We start from the raw sequence: 18823 nt of genomic DNA, 5'->3' as shown, positions 1-18823 counted from the left end.
AGATACGCTCGCGGAGTTTGCATAGTTTCGGTAATTTTGCAATTCGCTATGCTACGTCGCAATCTGCGACGTAGCATAGCTGATTTTCTTCTTCGCGCGCTCAATATGCGTTCTCGTACACGTGGTCTAAATTTACTTTGATTTAGCATTCACCAATAAGCTTTCCTATCCGTTCGCGTGCACCACGAGATTTGTTATCCGCTCGCACTATCCCGCGAGAGTGTGCAAACGCGAACACATCATTTGGACACGCGATCTGACTTCCGACGGCACTTTCAGTAAGATCGCGATCCTGAACACGCAGAAACTGCATCCTGGCGAAGAATATCTCTCAGGCATCCTAAAACCTTCTCGAAAAGGATCATTTTGCTTAAAAAAACTCCTCAGGTTGTGATTTGGCTGTAGTTTTTTGTGAAAGGAGTCCTTTTTCTTTTTTTACTTTTTTTTACAAGAGGCATGAAATGCCCCTGAATCTTCAACTTCCTGTTCTTGTCCAGCAGGCTCCTCCCAGTACTTTGTCCATGTGCTGTTCACTTTTATTTGGATTTGGAGCTGGAAGGATCACTTTTTGTGTCTGTCTGCTGCACCACATCATTGGATTAGATTTGAGGACTTTTGGATTTGAGATTTTACAAGTAAGCTGGAGAATTGATGTACTTGTTTGTTTGATTGGGGCTTGTTTGTAGTGCACCAAGTACCTACATTTTTGGGGGATTTTCATCTTTAAAAAAGAAAGAAATTGTGGGTGGCCTCTCAGTAGGGGCCTAGTTGTTTTTATTTGAAATTTCAGCCAGTAGGCCCAGATGCACCCATGGGTGCATGTTTCTGTGGTGTCTGTTGAATTTAAACATCATGTAGGGCATGGAGGTCATTGGATTGAATGACTAAATATGGTTTTTGGGATGCATTTCACTTTTTGTGTGTGTGTGTTAATAAATAAATACCTTTGTTGGATGTTTGTGTGCTTGCTGTATAACGAACTTTCCAACCTTGTGTAGCCCTGTTGATTTTTGTTTTTGCATTTTAGTTTTAAAGCTGTGTTGTTTAGCAGGTCTCCTTTATCTGGTCTTATTTTTATAGAGGGCTTATAGGCCTGCTTGAGGTCATTGTTTTCCATGGCCTGTTGTGACTGTGAGTGGCCATATGGCTTGGGGCTATTTTGTGGTAGTAGTTTAGTAGTGTGCTGCTCTTTCCATGTAGGCCAGTCATTTCTTTGTTCCCCTTGGCTTATGCTTCTTGTTGTTTTGGCCTGGCCATGTGGGTGGTGGCCATTTTGTGAAGGCAGGCAGTGCGCTTTTGCCATAGGCTTGCATTGTCTGTCTTCCATTTCTTTTTGTTGTGAGTGGCTAGTGGCCATTTTCTGGAGCCATCCAGGTAGGTTCCTTTTGCCATAGGCCTGCATTGTCTGTCTTCTCTTTCTTGTTATTGTGGGTGGCCTGGCCATGTGGGTGGCGGCCATTTTGTGAAGCAAAGCAGTGTGCTTGCTTTTGCCATAAGCTTCCAAACTTGTGGCCTAGACTGCCAGTAGGCCCAGAGGTAGTCATTCATGGCCAGGGTGCATGAAACAAGTGTTTCTGTGTTGTCTGTTGAATTTTAACATCATGGATGGCATTAGATTGAATTGCAAAATTTGTTTTTGGGGTGTTTTTCAGTTTTTTAGGGTGTGTTAAATAAATAGGCCTTTTCAGTCAGTAGGTAACCCTGGGCATTCAGCTGGCGGTGTTTTAGCAATTCCGCACTGCCCGATAACACGGACGTACACTTTTTTCTTCGTCGAGCGCTTAATATGCGTTTTTGCGCGCGCGATGATGAGTTTTTGTGAAGATCGCGATGCCGAGCACGCAGATTTGGCAATCTGGCGTAGAATATCTCTTGAGCAGCATAAACCTTCTCAAAGATGATGCTTTTGTTCATTTTGCACAAAAAAACACCTCAGGTTGTCATTTGCCTGTAGTTTTTTGAACAAGGAGTCTTTTTTTTTAACAATACTTTTAAAGAGGGAGGAAGTTCCCCAGAGCCTCCAACTTCCTGTCCTGTCCTTTGTCTTCACTCTCTTGTTATTGTGGGAGGCCTGGGCATGTGGGTGGTGGCCATTTTGTGAAGCCCGACATTGTGCTTGCTTTTGCCATAGGCCTGCATTGTCTGTCTTGTCTTCCTTTTCTTATTGTTGTGTGTGGCGGTCATTTTGTGAAGGCAGACAGTGTGCTTTTGCCAAAGGATTGCATTGTCTGTCTTCCATTTCTTTTTGTTGTGGGTGGCTGGCGGCCATTTTGTGGAGCCATCCAGGCAGTGCGCTTTTGCCAGTTAGTCTTCACTTGAGTGTTATTGTGGGTGGCCTGGACATGTGGTGGCGGCCATTTTGTGGGAACAGTCATTGTGCTTTTGCCATAGGCCTCAAAACTTGTGGCCTAGTCTGCCAGAGGGCCGAGAGGTACTCATCAATCATCATGGGTGCATGAAAAAAGTATTTTTATGTTGTCTGTTGAATTTAAACATCCTGTAGGGCATGGATGGCATTGGATAGAATTGTAAAATGTGTTTTTTGGGGGGGTTCACTTTTTTGGGTGTGTGTTAGCTAGGCCTTTTTTCAGACAGTAGACCCAGAGGTACTCATGGGTGCATGAAACAACTGTTTCTGTGATGTCTGTTTAATTTCATTCAGGGCATGGATGGCATTGGATTGAATTACAAAATGTGTTTTTCGGGGGGGTCTATTTCAGTTTTTTTGGTGTGTTAAGTAAATGCCTTTTTTACATGTGTGTGTTGTTATTGTGGTTGTTGTGTAACTTTCCAACCTGTTTTTAGCCATGTGGATTTTCGTTTTTGCATTGAAGCTGTGTTGTTTATCAGGCATCCTTTTTCTGGCCATATAGGCCTGCTTGAGTTCATTGCTTGCCTTTGCTGTGCCTTGTGCCTGTGAGTGATCATGTGCCTAGGGCTCATTTTGTGGTAGTAGTTAGTAGTGTGCTGTTTTTGCCGCATAGGCCTGCGTGTATTTCCATTGTTCCTCTTGTCTTCCTGGTTCCAAATCCATCCCCATTGCCAGCTGCAGCTCCTTGATGCTGCATCCGTGATCCATCCCACATGATGAACAAATTTAGGCCAAATAGGCTCCACTACATTTTTGTTTTTGTTTTTTGCTATTCTTATTCTCCCTGAGTGTACACAGGAAAGCCCTGGCCTTGTTGCCAACGTCTCATAAATGGCTACAGTGTTGCTGTTCTGTTCACTGAGTTACTAAAATGTAATAATTGTGATCACCATACACTAAGTTATATATTATATTAGTTTGATTGCACTATTGTTTTACTGATGTTCTTCTGGCTTTTTTGCTTTTAGGTACACAAAAGGAGGTGCATCATCATCGCCTGTTGTTCTTCCAGACAGACGTCCTGCTGCTGTACACGACGTGATGTGTGACCTGACAAGACATCTCTGCAACTTGTGCAACTGAGTGCTGCTGACATCTGAAGAAGATGGCCCCAAAGAAAGCAGGTTCTAGGTCCTCCAAGACCAAGAAAATTGCTGAGAAGAAGGAACAGAAGAAGGAAGTGATACTTAAGTCTGGTGTCCCCCGCCAACGCCTTTTTTGGGAAAACAAAAATTATGCTTGCAGCAGCGGTGTCCGGGGAGCAAGCTGGGAGCAGCACCTCCGCATCAGTGGGCCCAACCCACCAACCCAGGCCCAAGCATATGAGTGTAAAAGAGGTAGCCAGCCTAATGGTGCAAAGCAGTGATACTGAGCCTGAGATATACTTATCGCTATCTCAAAGTAGTACCCAATCAACACAGGAGGAAGCACAGCAAATAAGTGGTCAAGAACAGCCGCAACCACCACCCGCAATAGTAGTGGTTGTTTCTCCCGAAGTAAGGGCAGTTCAGGAAATTGAGCCTCATGCAGAGGAAGAAGAAGAGGAAGCCACTCATTCAGAAGATCCATTGTCTTCCATATCTCCAGCAAGGAAAAGAAGGGTTAGTCCATCAAGTTCTTCACCAAGACCCCTTCTGATGATCTAGAAGCCACTTGGAAGCCACAAACGGACTATGAGAGGGAGACACGACTCAAGACCAAGCTAGGGAAAAGTAAGGTTCCAGAAAGCCTCTCACTTATCGAGGTCAATCTAGAACAGCAGGATTATGACGATGAGCCAGTCATCACGAACATCACTCCTGGCCCGAGGAGATGGAGACCAACATTATTACCCTATCCAAAATTGGGACTTCTTTAAGGTTAGCCAAAAGGAGTAGAACATTGCTAAATGCTCCATTTGTAATACCTCTGTTAGTCTGGGTAAGTTGGTACAAGCTATGGTACCGGAGGCCAAATAACCCAACTGAAAAAACAACACTTGATCGACTTGGAGGCAACTCAGCGGCATAAGAACTGCAACCATTCGGTGGAAGAGGAAGGACAGGGAGACATTCTCACTGGTAGTGGTACACAAAGTATCCCTGTCCCCAGCAGTGCAGTGTTATCATCACCCACATCTTCTTCAGCAACATCTCAGTGGCACAAGAGTAATAGTCAGCCTGGGACAACAAGGAGTACCTCAATGAAAACAAGTGTGTCATTGAGCCTAAGAAAAACCATGCAGCCTACCATTATCAGCATGTTCATGGGGGCAGTACGAACGCAACCACCCAATAGCACGCTTGTACAATGCGAAGCTGGCTAAAATATTAGCACTGGACCTTCTCCCTTTTTCTTTTGTTGAAGGGGCAGGTGTTCTAGAATTTGTGACATCCATCTGCTCAAAATTGCAGGTTCCCAGCCGATACTATTTTTCCAGAGTTACTGTTCCAGCACTACATCACGACGTGCTGGAATTGCTTGGAAAAGCCTTGAAGCGGAGTGCTGTTCATAGAATCCACCTGACAACAGATATGTGGACCAGTTGCCAAGCCACTGATTACATGTGCATCATCATTGCACAATAGATATCTTTTGTGAGGGTTAGAGAACAGATATCTGCTGGTGTTGACACGTCTGAGATTTTTCATGTCACTCCCAAACATGCAAATGTAGACATGTTTGCCATGGAGAAATCTCATACTGCTGCAAACATTTTGGATGAGTTTAACAGCAAGGTCTTTGAGTGACAGTGCCCACGAGGGTTTAACATTAGTTTTGTTGCCACAGACAATAGCAGTAATGCAGTTCAGGCCATCAAAGATGGCGGCTATTTCAGGGTCCTGTGTTTGGCATACTGCATTAACATTGTTGTTCAAGACTTGCTGAAAAATGAATGCACAGTCAGCAACTTACTGGCCACCTGCAGAAGAATATGCACATATTTCAGCCATTCTTTTAAAGCCCTGAAAAAGCTGAGGGTCATTCAACGTGAGCATAAAATGCCAGTGAAAGCACTCATCCAGGAGGTGCCAACATGTTGGAACTCAACTTATTACATGCTTGATCGTCTGTTTGAGCAGTACATACCAATCAATGCTTATATCATGAACAGATTAGGGGTTCCTACTGTGACAGGCATGACCTTTGAGATGGGCCAATGGAACCTCGTTAAATGCCTGACATAAATGCTTCTTCTATTTTAGGTCTTTACACGTGAAGTCAGCATGGAGGACTGTATTATGGGTCAAGCCATCCCATTGTTGCAGAGGATAGAGCAACAGCTGAAGGAGGTGTCTGAAACGTTCAAAGGTGTGGATGACAAACAAGACACATATTATTTTGCTGAATCCTTAGCCGTTTGCTTATCTGACATTACAAGGATTCAAAATAACATTGCAACAGACCCATATTACATTACTGCCACAATTTTGGATCAACAATACAAATTATTTCTGAACAGTAAGGCAGTAATTCGTTTTTCAGAAGTGGATGTTACCAAGTACAACACTTTGATAGCCGAGCAAGCCATTGACTTTGAAAATGAACGGCTGGTAACTAGAGGCCCCCCACCCCAGGCCAGAACAAGTACTACAGAGCAGATTGCAGAGTCAAGTTCTACTTCTGAGCCTGAGGGCAGTGCGTTTGCCTCCCAGCAGTCACCGACACATACACTACCAAAAACATCAACAACAGCAAGAACAGGATCATCCACAATACAATCGGTAACTGATTGGTTTCTTCAACAGGGTATGGTAAGTGCTGAGTCTACAAAGGCAAAAGAGGCAAAGCACATCGGAGCACCCCTAAGCATTGAGCGGAAGGTCCAGGCCTAGCTGGATGACCCAACAGTGGTGTTCATGGATCGAAACCCATTGGTGTATTAGTATAAGAAAAGAAACCAATGGACAGTGCTCAGCAGGCTGGCGATAAGGTATCTGGCTTCCCCTTTCGCAAGTGTCTCTTCCGAGCGTGTTTTCAGTGCTGCTGGTGCCATTGTAAGTTTGAAAAGGACCAGTTTCTCGCCCAAAAACGTGGAGAGGTCAACCATGATCAAAATGAATCAGCACTTTATACCATCGGAGTACAACATACGTGAACCACTGCAGGAAGAGGAGAGCGACTTTGATGACATAAGTAGTGGGTTACATGACCTACTTCTGTCTGTTTTAAAGACAAGGGGAGTGACCCCAAACCCAAGAGTAGGGGTACCACAGGTAGATCAAAAGAGAAAAGTTCTCTTGGGAACAATTACAATACACTGATATCAAGAATATTCACTGATATTTATCATTCAACCGGACTTCCCATGCTAACTAATTCAGTCACCCATATAGTCACCAATCATCAATTTGGTTAACAACCAAGGACCCTACTGGTCCTTGCTTGTTAAGGAAAGGAAAAGGAGATACATTTTATTAAAAAGATTATATAATCAAATTAGCAGTAAAAAAATGTAATAAAAACACAATATCATAAACAAGAAAGAATAAATAAATAAGAAAAACATCAAAGTACATTGTACGCTAATAATAACATCCTTAATCAGTTGCTCCACATGGAAATCATTAAATTCTTTCAAGTGTCCATAAATCACATCCTCTATTGGACACAAACACGTTCCTTGGATGCAACCCTGTATGAGGCTATGATGCGTCGACGCGTTTTGGTGGCAAATTGGTTAATTCAAGCCACCTTCTTCAAGACAAGAACATATAACGGTCTCTCTTGTTTAAAGCCACGAAAAATCCTAATAAAAAATATAAACATTGCACTTATCAATATTATGAAATGGATTATATCACTACAACAGTTGATCACGTTGAATCACCACCCTTTCCTCAATCTTGTCCCAACCCGATATTTTGCAAAAGGGGTGCACATTGTTCTCCTAGAGTAGAAGAAAACTAAACACAGAAAGACATATATATTCCATCTTTCAACATTGAACAGGCGAAATGACACATTTTGTCCCTAATGTACAATACATGTAGTTGAAAAACCAACATGTCTAACATAATATTGCAGAACACAATTGTCCACAAGGTCCCAGCTGCAAGAAACATTCTCTCGCACCATATGTCTAACAGCACCACACATTCAACCTTCCATCTAAGACTTTGACCCCTACATGCTATCACATAAGGGATTTCACCCACCTCTCGATTTTCAAGGGTAGCTCAGAAATTTATATATATCAATTTTGAGATACCGGGGCTCCTTAGGGCTCCAATCACATGTATATGCAATCTCTCTGGATAGGGAGTAAAAATGACCAGTTTTTTAGGTAGGCTGGTTTATGACCCCTATCAGACTAGTTGCTTTTATGTTACAACTCCTACTATTGTCACGAGACCTACCTAATAAGTAGGCATTGCCATCTTCTTCAAACAAACATTTTATTCTTACAATTGGAGGGACTCCTAAAATCTCCTTTTTCAGGTGCACCGATGCAGAGCTCCTAAAATATAAATATGAAAACAGGGGGCACTAAGTTAATGTCCCCAAATTCAAAGACTACCAATTGTAATTAAACTACCTGCTACAGGCACTCACCAGTATTGGCTGTCTGTTCAGTATATTCGTATATTCAGTACAGCCACACATATGGATTCACCGATATCGTCCACTTTTAGTTTGAGATATTGGTTGAATCTAAGGGAATAACCAATACACCCCGGTTTATTTTGAGTACTCATGGAGAGCTGTAAGGGGATACACCCAGGGACCCGTTTCTTCCCCTCCAATGCACCTGTGGGACGTCCGCCAGGCTCCATGTACACCGATCGTCGCTGGGGAGGAGAACACCGCGTCAGCCAGTTACACTCGTCTCTCGTATTTCCCTACGACAGGATGAGCAACCGGAAGAAGGAGGGGCTAACCCCGGAACCATTGGCTCTGCACCAGTGAAAAGGCACACAGCCCAGGGAGAAAGGTCGATGAAAAACAGGAGGAGAACCGGAAATGAGGAGAGCCAGAGAGACGCCGAGCGGGACCAGGAAGAAGACGCAGAGCGGGACCAGGAAGAAGACACCGGTCGGGACCAGGACGACGACACCGGAGAAGCCAAAGGATCGGAGACCACTGGATTGAAGAGTGGTGGTGTCCCCCAGAGGAGGCTGTCAAGCGGCCGTAACTCAGGAGAGTTACAGCTGGCCTGGTGAGTGACTGGGTTCTGGGGAAAGTGCGGGACGGGAGCAGGGAGGAGGGAGGAGGTTGGAGAGGGCGGATGCGGGTGGGTTAGTGAGGAACAGGCTTTAGTTTTTAATACCACAGTTCCTACTGAATTCCCTACACGAATCCCCTGACCCTGCCTAACCCTGATAAAACCCTCCGTGTATGTTTGTCCTCACGTCGGAATACCCGAAACCCGGTTAGCATAAAAACCACGTGTCAAGACCACTCTGGCTGCGGTAAACGTAGACAGACAAACATCCAAGAAAAGCCTTCTGAGGAAAACACATTTAAAATATCGACGTTGGAAAAGACAGCATGTAGTGTCCGTTATTTTCCTCAGACTGTGTTTGCTCAGTATAAGAGCTCAGGGGCAGAAAATGGAGAGTGCTTGGTGCCGCGGTAAGCTGAGAGGTTACCGCTCTAGTGTTTTGAGGCACGCAGCTTGCAGCTGTATTTGGTGCGCGCTTTGATTTCTATCTGCGCACTTCAACTGTATCCTGACTGCGAGTAGCAGCGTTGTTTCAGAGCTCAGCATTCATCGAGTATCCAGCGAGAAAAGTCTTGTAATTCTATCGCATGCGCAACGTGGGATTCTAGTAAGAAAAACTCTTTGTTTCTATTAAGACTGTGAACTTAATTCCTTGGAAATTCTAGCTTAATTGGAAGCAGCGTAAGTACCTGTTCTTTTTCTAAACATGTCTGAGTCTGGTCTTCAGAGAAGAATTGAAGCTTCATTATGTCCTCCACAAGAACTTAAAAGGATATTCTCCATTTATTTTCTAACGCTTGGAGTGAGCCTAACTCCCAATTCCTTAATTTAGTTACTCATAGTTAGAACTTCTAAATAACTCCTTAGTGACTATATAACTAGGGCAGCATACAGAAGTCCCATCAGTTGAAGATTATACATATAAGGCGTCAGAATCGGCGACAGGTAAACCTAATTCTAATATTCCTATTAAAACAGGTCAATACGCATAGAAATGTACTAATGTGAGATATTATGTTATTACAGTACTACAGATTCTGAAGGCCTCAAAAAATTCTATCCAGAGAGAACAGCATTAGCCTATGGTCCTGGGGTAAGACTTAATTTCAAGTGTTAGCAGAGTATACATAAAATTTGGTGTTCGGTGTAGTACATGTGTTCTTTCCCTGCAGGCCGCAGTTACAGGAGCCCGACGGAATCGGCAGTGGTGTTGTGTCCATCACCATAGGTTGTCTCACTCTCTCAATTTATTATTTTATCCACTACCCCTTTCCCTTCTGCTTTAGGGGTTGCTTCAACATTTATTGTTGGGCGGCAACTGAGGTGAAGGGGCGTTGGGATCAGCATCGGCTCCTGTGGACTACTGGCGTCTTGACAGATTGAAGTGCCAACTGTCCACCTGAGTCGATATGGCTGAGGGGTTGGATTTAAAGTCCTTAGCAGGGATATTAGAGGGATTACAAAATCAGTTATCTCAATCAGCTGAAGAGAACAGAGTCCTTAGGGATGAAATAAAATGTTCCCAACAAGAAACTCATCAGGTAAAATTACAAATGGAAAGGTTCATGGCGGACACTACCCCTCTGCCTAGATTAAGTTCTGCTAACAATTCAGCGGCAGACGCAACTACACAGGTTATACATTCAGTGGCCCCGGAAGTTCCCTTGGCTAACCCCGAAAGGTTCAGTGGGGATCCTAATAAGGCCCAAATCTTTCTCACTCAATGCTCACTACATTTCTTGTGTAGGTCAGTGGTCTTTAAAGAGGACCACGTTAGGGTCGCTTTTATGCTGTCTTATATGAGTGGTGATGCTGCAGCCTGCCTTTGATCACTCGCAATGACCCAGCCTTGTACGATTTTGAGCTCTTCAAGAAGGAGTTTCTGAGGATATTTGACAGAAGAACTGCTAATCAAGCCACTGATAATGAACTTTTGGATATTAAACAAGGGAATCGCGACTTAATCACTTACATAGCTCAATTCAACAGATTGATTGTAGAAACAGACTGGCCTAATGAGAAGCGCTCCGCTATATTTTATCGAGGCCTCAAGGAAGAATTAAAAGACGCTCTCGCGCAGATTCCTAAGAGACCCCAAGAGATTTCAGAGTTAATTGACTTGGTTCTCCAAATAGATCATCGGCTGTATGAAAGACGATCTGAGAAAAGAAAAGATTTTAAACCGTTCATACCTCGACTAGATCGTATAAAAACTGAAAGTAACAAGACTGAGGTGAATACTGGTGATGAACCTATGCAAATTGGGTCGATAAGAGGGCCACTGTCCAAAGAGGAGAAAGAGAAGCGGAGAAATAATCAACTATGTCTTTATTGTGGTGCTTCAGGGCATTTTGTGTAGGAGTGTCCTAAAAAACCAAAATTCAATCAAGGTTTAAAAGACAAATCCCACCAGTAGAGGGAGTTGCCCTGGTGGGATATAACAATGAGTCAACTCGAGAACCTCAACAATTGATCAACACCTTACAGTCGTCGGCTCCCCATCTCACCGTCTCTTTTACAGTAAAATTTGGTTTGCATGAGATTAAAGGAGTGTCTGTAATGATTGACTCGGGAGCCACAGGGAATTTTTGTGATTTAAGTTAAGCCAAAGAATGGGCAGTAACTCGATTAAGAAGAAAAATAGTGAAGTCGTAAAGGCAGTTGACGGTACTAATCTTACCTCTGGTCCCATTGTAGAGGAAACTGAGACCTTGGAGCTGGTGGGATTGCAGGGTCATCGGGAATTTATCAAATTTAATCTTATTGATGCCCCCCAATTTCAATTGATTTTGGGGTTACCATGGTTGTCAGAGCACAACCCCACTATTGATTGGGAGTATTGTACTGTGAATATGAATTCTGAACATTGTTGGTTGAACTGTTTCTCCGGAAGCAAACCTAAATTGGTGGAATCCCAAGCTTCTACGCTTGCACTGCTCAGCGCTAACATTTGTGTGATTGGAACACAGTCCATTCCAAAAGAGTATCATGATTTGGTTGATGTGTTTGACAAAAGAAATGCGGAAAAAAATCCTTCTCATAGGGAATATGACTGCAAAATTGAATTGGAACTGGGAGCGATATTACCTTGCAGTCGCATCTATGCACTAACTGAAAATGAGAACCTTAATCTCAAAGAATACTTGGATGAATATTTAAAAATTGGATTCATCAGACCATCTCAATCACCAGTGTCCTAGCCTCTGTTTTTTCGGCCGAAAAAGATGGAACTCTTCGTATGTGTATCGATTATAGAGCTTTGAATCAAGTCACGGTGAAGAACAGGTATCCACTGCCACTAATTTCCCAACTTTTAGACCAAGTAAAAGGGGCTAAGATCTATACTAAATTAGACTTTCGAGGAGCGTATCATCTGGTAAGAGTTGCTGAGGGAGATGAATGGAAGACGGCGTTCAGAACCAAGTATGGGTTGTTCGAATTCCAGGTGATGCCTTATAGATTGAGTAATGCGCCCGCAGCTTTTCAACACTTGGTTAATGATGTCTTATGGGAATTTTTGGATCGAGTGGCAGTCGTTTACATTGATGACATCTTGATCTTCTCCAATTGCATTGAGGAACATGTTGTACATGTGAGAGCAGTGCTTAAAAGGTTATGGGAGAATCAATTGTACGTAAAGCTGGAAAAGTGCTCGTTTCATGCGGAACGAGTAAAATTTTTGGGGTTTGTCCTGTCTGCAGACGGCGTGGAGATGGATGATTCAAAAGTGCAAGTCATTCAAGATTGGGCCTCGCCAAAAAGTGTGAAAGAGATACAAAGTTTCATTGGCTTCGCCAATTTCTATAGAAGATTTATTCCAAACTTCTCAGACAAGGTTTCGCCTATAACCCAATTGCTGAAAAAAGGAAAGAAATTTGAATGGTCCAATGAAGCTGAGATGGCTTTCCAAACCTTAAAAAGGCTTTTGTGACCGCTCCTGTTTTAATGCACCCAGATTCTGATCAAGAATTTTATGTGGAAACTGATGCTTCTGATTTTGCTACAGGAGGAATTCTGTCACAAAGAGATAAATTCACCGGACAACTTCACCCAGTGGCCTATCGCTCGAGGAAATTATCGGAGCCTGAATGCAATTACTCGATTGCTGCTAAAGAATTATTGGCTGTCAAAGAGGCGTTTCAGGATTGGCGTCACTATTTATTAGGAGCCAAACATCGCGTGACAGTGTTCACCGATCATAAGAATTTACAATTTCTTAAATCTGCAAAAACGCTCACACCCCGAAACTAAGGTGGTCATTGTATTTTTCTGAGTTTGACTTCGTGATCACCTATAAACCAGGTTCTTAAAAATGGTAAAGCCGATGCTCTATCTAGAATGAATGCTTCGGCAGAAACTAAGCCTTCACTTCCAGAAACCATCATTCCTTTGAGCAAAATTATAGGAGTGATCCATCTACAAGAGTTCACTTAGGATATCCTAAAAAATCACTCTGGCGAACTAAAAAACTGGGCTGCTTCTGATATAAAGAAATCCGTTGATGGAGGTCTACCATTTTACGAAAACAAGCTGTACTTGCCTACTAAGGAGATGCAAGAAAAGGCATAAGAAGTTGTCATGATGATCGACTAGCAGGGCATCGAGGAGTAAAAAAAACGTTGGAGTTGGTCAGGAGGCATTTTTGGTGGCCAGGCATGGCGGCTCAGATAGGACAGTGTGTATCGACCTGTGAGTTGTGTATTAAGGGAAAACCTAGCCGAAGAGCCCCACAGGGATTATTACAACCTTTGCCCAATGCACCACATCCCTGGCACATGGTGACATTAGACCTTATAGTAGATCTTCCAGCCAGTTTGGGTTATACTGTCATTTTAGTGCTGGTCGATTCATTTTCTAAAATGGGACATTTCATTCCTTTAAAATCTGTGCCCACAGCCCGGCAGTTAGTGCAAATCTTTAATCAACACATAGTGCGGGTTCATGGAATTCCTAAGGTGGTTATATCCGATAGGGCATCACAATTCATATCTAAGTTCTGGAAGAAATGTATGCACAATCTGGGAGTGGACACACGATATTCTACCAGTTTCCATCCTGAAACAGACGGCCAAACAGAAAGAGTAAATCAGGAGCTAGAACAATATCTTAGACTGTATCTGTTGGAGCAGGAAGGCAACTGGTCAGAATTGCTGTGAACAGCGGAATTTGCTTACAATAATGCAGTACACGATTCCACTGGTTATTCACCATTCTATCTCAATTCAGGCAGACACCCACATCTGGTTGTGGGTAAATCAGACGAAACTGTACCCGAAATTACTAAGGTCATGACAGATTTAAAGGCATCTTACAATAAGGCTCAAAAGAATTTGAGTAAGGCTAAAGAGTCATATAAAAGACAGGCTGACAAGAAAAGGAGGGTTGGATCAAGTTTTGCAGTGGGTGATCAGGTGTGGTTGTCCACTATAAATTTGAGGTTAAAAGGGAATAGGAAGTTCCAGCCAAGATTTATAGGTCCATTTACGGTGTCAAAAATTATAAATCCTGTGGTAGTGAAACTCATGCTTCCAAAAACCTTAAAGATCCATTCAACTTTTCATGTTTCACTTCTAAAAAATAACCCAGAAAATGCAAGGCTCAAAGAAACTCCGTCACCCATAAGGTTGGAGTCAGGTGAAGAATTTGAAGTTAGTAGGATTCTTGACTCCAAAATTGTAAAAAAAAGACTGTATTATTTGGTGGAATGGAAGGGCTTCGGACCAGAGGAAAGATCTTGGGAGCCATCCACAAATGTACATGCTCCAAGACTGGTAAAAAATTATCACAAGGCATATCCAAAGAAACCCAATTTGGGGGAACCCACTTTGGAGGAAGGTACTGTCAAGACCACTCTGGCTGCGGTAAACGTAGACAGACAAACATCCAAGAAAAGCCTTCTGAGGAAAACACATTTAAAATATCGACGTTGGAAAAGACAGCATGTAGTGTCCGTTATTTTCCTCAGACGGTGTTTGCTCAGTATAAGAGCTCAGGGGCAGAAAATGGAGAGTGCTTGGTGCCGCGGTAAGCTGAGAGGTTACCGCTCTAGTGTTTAGAGGCACGCAGCTTGCAGCTGTATTTGGTGCGCGCTTTGATTTCTATCTGCGCACTTCAACTGTATCCTGACCGCGAGTAGCAGCGTTGTTTCAGAGCTCAGCATTTATCGAGTATCCAGCGAGAAAAGTCTTTTAATTCTATCGCATGCGCAATGTGGGATTCTAGTAAGAAAAACTATTTGTTTCTATTAAGACTGTGAACTTAATTCCTTGGAAATTCTAGCTTAATTGGAAACAGCGTCAGTACCTGTTCTTTTTCTAAACACGTCTGAGTCTGGTCTTCAGAGAAGAATTGAAGCTTCATTATGTCCTCCACAAGAACTTAAAAGTTTATTCTCCATTTATTTTCTAACGCTTGGAGTGAGCCTAACTCCCAATTCCTTAATTTAGTTACTCATCTTTAGAACTTCTAAATAACTCCTTAGTGACTATATAACTAGGGCAGTATACAGAAGTCCCATCAGTTGAAGATTATACATATAAGGCGTCAGAATCGGCGACAGGTAAACCTAATTCTAATATTCCTATTAAAACAGGTCAATACGCATAGAAATGTACTAATGTGAGATATTATGTTATTACAGTACTACAGATTCTGAAGGCCTCAAAAAATTCTATCCAGAGAGAACAGCAATAGCCTATGGTTCTGGGGTAAGACTTAATTTCAAGTGTTAGCAGAGTATACATAAAATTTGGTGTTCGTGTAGTACATGTGTTCTTTCCCTGCAGGCCGCAGTTACAAGAGCCCGACGAAACCGGCAGAGGTGTTGTGTCCATCACCATAGGTTGTCTCTCTCTCTCAATTTATTATTTTATCCACTTCCCCTTTCCCTTCTGCTTTAGGGGTTGCTTCAACATTTATTGTTGGGCGGCAACTGAGGTGGAGGGGCGTTGGGATCAGCATTGGCTCCTGTGGACTACTGGCGTCTTGACACCACGTGACCCCCAAGCCTCTGAGACATACGACACCGAGGATAGTGTCTTCGTTTTCTTTTTATTATTTTCATTTGTCTTCCTTTAATCACACTGGTGCGATGAAGGGTAACCTAACTACAGTCACAGCCAGAAGTTCATATCACTCATGGCCTCTCTTTTCCTCTCTTTCGGAGCCTTCGGGAGGAACCAACCATGGTGGAGGACTCCAGACTAACCCCGTTGAGCACCATCTCAGAAGAAGACGAGGAAACACAGGAACCAACCCCTTCCCTCACTAACAAAGAAGAAACCAAATCCGGACAATCAAAATTCTCCCAGTGGTGAAACCCAAAATACTACTTTCTCATATAAAAGTAAACACCCTTGGAAAATACATACAGCCTCTGTGTCTGCATATCCGACCCGCCCTCCCACAAGAGCATTTCCCAATTTATCAATATTGTTCTGAATTATTTTTCATGTATCTCTTATGTCAGTGCGCTTTCAAAATTTCATAGAACCCCATTTTTTTACCATTCATGCACTTCCCTGTTGTTAACAGGGCGTAAGGCTCGATGTTTGCCCTTACATGTGCTTACACTCACCAATGCTTTTCTGTGCTTTATTCGTAAGGTCCTAGTTTCTATCATAACGCCACTTGTTCTAATTATAGGACGTCGACCAAACTTTTCCTCCAGCCCATTCACGTAACTATCTTTAACTCGGTTGGGGACAACTAGCCAAGGGGTTTAATCTCCTACTTATACCGATAGCCGTGCATACGGTTTATAAGAGGCTGCACTCAGGGTAATCCTACGTGTGCTGTGGGAACAGGGACCCATTGTTTCCATAACACATACTCAGCCCACCAGGATCTATTGCACAGCCTTATACCGTCAATAAAAAATGTACTATTTTTCGTGGATACTATGCTTGGTTTATTCACAGAAAAATGAACATTCCTTTCCTCCTCCAAACCCTTTTTGCTATCTCTAACCAAGTGGGGGATGGATTAACTCCAGGTTTTTGTCTCCTGCATTAGCCCTTAATCGTATATCCGGTACATGGGAGATAATACGTACAATTGTCCCACGTATGTTGAAGGCACAGAGAGTTATTCTTCCCCTTATTTCTAACATACTCCCCCCGGTTTCTATTGAAGAGCCTGGCTCACCTCGTCCGACTTGAAATCGCACATACGGTCCCTCCACATAACGGTGTATTTTAGCGTATAACCTACAGCAGTTTGAATTGTCCTTTTTAAATGTTGTGTCTAATTGTCTACACCTGGTGTTCTGTGAGCGTGGGCCTTGGCGCCAGCAAAATGATGTTTGTGCATGGGCTTCTCACTAGTTCGTTCACAACTAAAGAGGTTAAAAGGGCGTTCCTTAACCTCTATATGTCATGTCTGATAACCTAACTTAAAAGGGCAACGGTTTCTATATTACCCATAGTGGGTCCCACAATTCATTTACTTCAAAATGTTTAACCAAAAAATACCATTCTATTAACTATTCCCCCGCATGGTTGTGAGTGTTCGTTAAGCTTATAGAGGGGTATTGTGGCCCACCACATGCTACATTTACATGAATAATATTTGAGAAGTTGACATACTATTGACTGTTCTGCATCACCATTTTCAAGCGTTCATTCAGTTGTACAGGGGTAATATTACTCGTACCCAGGGTGTTTATTAGGCTGCATCATGGTTGTGGTGCAATTTATTTGTCCCCTGAAAATCTTTTTCGTTATTCACCCATCTGAAAACCATATTTATTACTAAAGCTAGATACAGTGATATCTTATCTTATCTTATCTTAATGTTTTGGTGAAGCGCTACAGCTGCCCCGGCAATGAGGCGTCCCGGCGCTGAAACCTAGATCCGATCCTGAGCTAGAAGGTCCAAGGGCATACATTTATTCACAGCTTTATTTTGGAATTTTAATAATTTCTACTGATCATAGCATTAGTTCAATCCAAACCCCATCCCATACGGGGGGCCAATCGACGGAAACATGCATCCAGAGAAAAGTGTACCGCCATACACTTTTCTCTGGATGCATGTTTCCGTCGATTGGCGAATGTGCATGAAGTCAAACTCTACTAGCTGATCTACAAAGTAAAAGTGACTCAAGTGACGGTCAATGTTTTCTTGTTGTTTAATAACCACATTGTACTCCTACTACTGCAGGTGAAGGCCAATATCCATTGCAATTTTTTAATATGGAATATGGACTTATTCAGAGTCACTAAAGACTGAGATGGTATTGGACAACATGTACCACACCATGATGATGACCATACCATCTTTGCACGCAGTCAGTCAGTTGGATCGGAGATAATTGATGGAAAAACTGCGTTTCATGAAGTGGCATAACAGGTAAACACAACAATTCAACAAGAACCACAGCAGACCTAGGCCACATGTCCGTTTAGTGGTGTTGTCTAGTGTAGTGGTATGACTGACAGCGGCGCATTGATTTAGTCACTTGATTTAAAAAATGCTAGGTTGCTGTATATGCCTTTTGTCTGGCTCTGTCAAAATTTAAGGTAAATGGAGGTTGTGTCATGGCCCAGTGCCGTGGCCCTGTTCTGTCCTGATTCCTGTCCGATGTTGTTGTAGCTTAATGCTGTAAACAGACTATAGTAGAAACAATGTATTTGAGCCTCCTCAGTCTGAAATTGTTCTCTCAAGAGTCTTGTCTTCTTGTACTCCACCATAATTGATGCTTTTTTTGAACTTCATTTATTTTTCAATACCCCTTTTGTTTTTCCATCTACACTTACAGGCCAGCCTTTACCCTGTGCTATACTGGGAGAAACAACTCGCACTTACCTTACCAATCCACATCAGGCAGGCAGTGACACCCAAGATTGATGTGTGGAGCGTCCATGGAAGGGAGGACCAAGAGGAATGACAAGATGCAACTCCACAATTGGACCAGGATAATATAACTTCAGTATCATTCATAATTCGTCTTTTAATGAATTTGATTCCTTTTTTCTCTTCAATCATTACAACTGTGTGTTGTGATGTTGTTTGTTTGCTGATTGATCCCTACAACTATTTTTTTTATTTTCTTTGCTAGCTTTAAAAGTAAGCCCGGTACAACATGTAATTTGGCTCTCTCTGAGGTCTCCCTTTATAGATTTATTGGATAAGATCATGGTTGTCTTCCAAGATTGTGTTTTGCTTTTGTTGTGTCTATGCATACTGTTTTTCTTTGTCAAACCTTTCCCCAAACCCCCTTCCCATCCATTCATCAAACCCTAACCCTCTTTCCCCTGGCTGTGTGATTTATATTGAGGTGTGATGTGACTACATTAAATGTAAAC

This window comes from Lissotriton vulgaris, chromosome 3_1 (assembly GCF_964263255.1).
Source record: "Lissotriton vulgaris chromosome 3_1, aLisVul1.2, whole genome shotgun sequence".
In the NCBI taxonomy this organism is placed as follows: Eukaryota; Metazoa; Chordata; class Amphibia; order Caudata; family Salamandridae; genus Lissotriton; species Lissotriton vulgaris.
Note: the sequence above shows the minus strand (reverse complement) of the source record.